Consider the following 3,929-nt stretch of genomic DNA (forward strand, 5'->3'; position numbering starts at 1 on the left):
TAGCCACTCCCCCACACCTGACCGGCCCAGGATTCCCTTTAACTGCCCCATCCATATTGATTTTGATCCATCCCATAGGGGGGATGCCAAATAATATTTTATTGCACGGTTTTGTTTTATGCATTGTAATGGCAATATTCCAATCAATTTTCCATCATTTGATAGTATTCCATTCCTCCTAGAGAGTAGGGAGGGGATGGTCATTCTTTCTACTGGGGCAGGAGTGCAGAAAATTGTCCTTGGTAGAATTATGAATTCTAGTAGCCACAACAAGCATAGAAGATTCCAAATGTCTAAAGACTCTATTATTTCTCTCTTTCCAAATACCCCAAGCAATATGGGTAAGAGACATATTCCAAAGAACTCCCAAAGCTTGATTGCTAGAGGGGTACTTCCATTCAAACCACAACCTTTGAACAAAATTAGGGAAGACCCAATTAGTGTTCCAGCTATCAAGGAAGAAATTCTAGATATCACTAACAAAAGAGCAATGAAGCAGTAGATGACCAACATTTTCGTCTACTTCTATACAAAGGAAACATCTATTAGTAAGAGGAAGACCTCATTTGCAAAGATTGTCAATGATAGAGATATTACCTTACATAAACAACCAGAAGAAAATGTTAATTTTGGAATTAAGAGCTTATTCCAGATACCTGCCAGAAGGGGGGCGGGGAGGAAAAGTTTCTCGAGATGAACTTGTAAGCATCAGCAACCTTGAATTTTCCGGAAGAGGAGAAATTCCATAACATTTCATCTTCCACATGAGAGCGGGGGATGTGTATACAATTCAATAGATAAAACAAACAAAAAATATTTTTAATTCAATTATTGATGAGTTGAAAATTGAAATAATTAAATTTAAATAATACTATTTAATAAGATGTGACATTGTAATAGACTAATTAAATAGACAATTTTATAAATAAATTTTTTATTACACTTAAAAATACTAAATTTTCTAATGATAAATTTGGCCTTTTATCAAACAAAATAATGAAATTTGTTTAAAATGCAAACTACCATAGCAGTCTAAGGTATAAACTTATTCCAAAATGTTCGGAATCAAGAAGACCACCCCGGACAAGAGTTATATGAGTCTCTAGGAAATTTTCTTTGCACTTTGAAAAGTAGCTGTAAGATTTATTACCGTGTTTAAACATTTAGTACCGTCAAATTTTAGATATTTTAACGGATAGTTTAAACTAGTTTTGCGTTGATGAGAATCGAAAGATCAAAACAATTTGATCCATTGATCGTACAGTTCTATTTATCTTTTGATTATTTTTTTGTGATGAAAACAATTGCGACTGAAATTTCGTTCGCAACTTCGTTTTTAATGTTTCTGTGAAAGATTTGTTTTGTTTTTCCTTTTTTTTAAATTCATGGAGAAACACGCGAGGGTATTTAGGGTTTCCACATATTCATGGAGAGACACGCGAGGGTATTTTGGGTGCTGTAAAACCGAACACCATACGTAGCAGTTCATCCTAAGACAACACCCAAAAAAATCATTTCAACTCTAACCTATTTTACTGCAATATAATCTAAAAGCATTTAGGGTATTTAGGGTTTTTTCGTTTTTTATGTTTCTGTGAAAGATTTTGTCTGTTTTTTTCTTTTTCAAAATTCATGGAGAGACACTCGAGGGTATTTAGGGTTCCCACATATTATGAGGAGTGTTGTATGTCTTGCCTACTGTAAAACCGAATACCATTTCAACTCTGACCTATTTTACTGTAATATAATTTGAAAGCATACCACTTTTAGTTTCTTTACCTGATAGCCGCAATAAGAGCAATAGAATGGACAAAATGCAGACTCAAGAGAGTTGATGTAAGATCTTCCATGCTTGTGAGCAAAATCAAATACCGAAAAGAGAAAGTTTTGTGAGCCACTGAAAAAGAAACATAATTTAGCTTTCAAGCTTCTCCAAACAATTTAGCACAGTAGAAGCACCTGCAAGTGCTGCACAACGGAAGCACCTTCAACAACCGACAATAACATCTGAGCCAGGCTTGAAAAGGTGTGGGGAGAGTTGTAGACTAAGATGGTATAACTACTTGAGATCTAATATTAAGGATGGGGAGTTCACAGAAGAAGAAGACTACAAATGATTATGTCATCTTTTTCTTAGAACTCCCATGCTTAATATTATGTCTCAAGTAATTCACCATCTAAGTCCACAGTTCTCTCCATACTTTTCAAACGTGAATGGATATCTTTAGAATCTATTTAATAACCCTTATACAATTATATTCTTATATTATATTATACTAATATTAATTCTAATTGAACCTTGAATAAACCACAGTTCATATCAAACCTTAATTATAATTGTAAATGTAATGATAATCATTATCTTTATAGAAAATTTTAACCTAACCCTATAATCATAATCTTTGTTAAAAAATATTAACGCTATATTCATAATCTTTATTGAAAAATGTTAACCTAAACCTATCTCTATATTGTATATAAATCTATAATAATATAATATTTAATAATAACTTTCAATAATTAAAAAAAGGAAAACATTAAATAGTCTCATCTTTATTAATAGTAATATATATATTTTAATATTATATTATATTAAATATTATAATTTTGATTATAATTTATTTATGAATAATATTAATATAATATAATATAATATAATAAATATAATACGTTACAATAATATAAATATAGCATAATATTACTAATATAACTATATTATAAAAAAATCATAGTAGCAGAGGAGAAAAAAACCACTTGGATAGGGGTTTCGACAAGCATGATACAAGGTGTCCCTCAACAACTAGCAGGGCTCCCCTTTTGCAGAATCAACCATGCCATACGGTGAAAAGTAGGCGAGCGGCTAGAGCTGAAAGAAGGGAAGCGAGGGTTTTGATGGATCTGTCTAAAGTTTGGGCGGTCTCAGATCCTAGACTGCAATACAAAGGCAAATCACATTCCCTTGGGAACTAGGACTGCCACATCAGACCGGTGTCAATCACTTCAAAGGCCCCTACGCAATTCACAGCGACGCTTTAATCATGCAGAGGGTTTTATAAAACCTACAAGAGTTGGAGGAGTGGCCCTGCAACAACAATGCCACAACTTCAAAGTCATTGAACTTGCTCCGGTGATTCAAAGTTCTTATAATTCTATGAATAATTTTTCCCCCAAGGCAAGAAGGAATCAATATGCCCTAAATTTGGTAACATCCAACCTGGATTGCATCAAAATCTCCACTCCCAGTGTCGCACTGGAGTTGAGGAATTACTGTGAAGAGCATGGGCTTTTTGCAAAATGGGGTGGAAATGGCCAACTCCTTGCAAAGATTGCTAAATGGTGGAAAGGTACATTCCAAGGATAGGTAAGTGTCACTACCCTAGCTAATAATTTTAAGTATATCGAATGCCATAAGAAATCGCTGAAAACGAAGCTATTGTTTGAGGAATTTGTTTTCTACAATGGAGTAAATTTGAAATTCATCGACTGGCATTCTAAATTTGATGCTAAAAAATTTGAATTCAAAACATCTTCTAAATGTATTGAAATTTGTAATGTTCTTGTTGAGTTAATGCATGCCAAAATCCTCATAGAAGTTGGGGATAAATTAGGCAAATTGATAGTAGAAGAAGCAAATTGGTCAGAAAATCCCCATATCAAAATTTTAATAGAAGTAGATAATAGCATGAAGAATTTAAAAAATGTATCACTAGACACAGTCGATGGAAATTATATCTTATCTCTAGTATGGTATCTTGGCCCGATCTCTGAGAAATTATCTTTTTGCAAAAGGATCAACCCTAGCACACAAAAATGTCAAGCCCCAAAACTGGACAAGCCTAGAGAATTGTGCAATAGAGTTAACATCCAGTTTAACAATGATATTGGTAGCTTTTTCATCAATGCTAACCCTTAAGAGGAAAATAATCATG

The sequence above is a fragment of the Cryptomeria japonica genome, chromosome 10, assembly GCF_030272615.1.
Source record: "Cryptomeria japonica chromosome 10, Sugi_1.0, whole genome shotgun sequence".
NCBI classification, from domain to species: domain Eukaryota; kingdom Viridiplantae; phylum Streptophyta; class Pinopsida; order Cupressales; family Cupressaceae; genus Cryptomeria; species Cryptomeria japonica.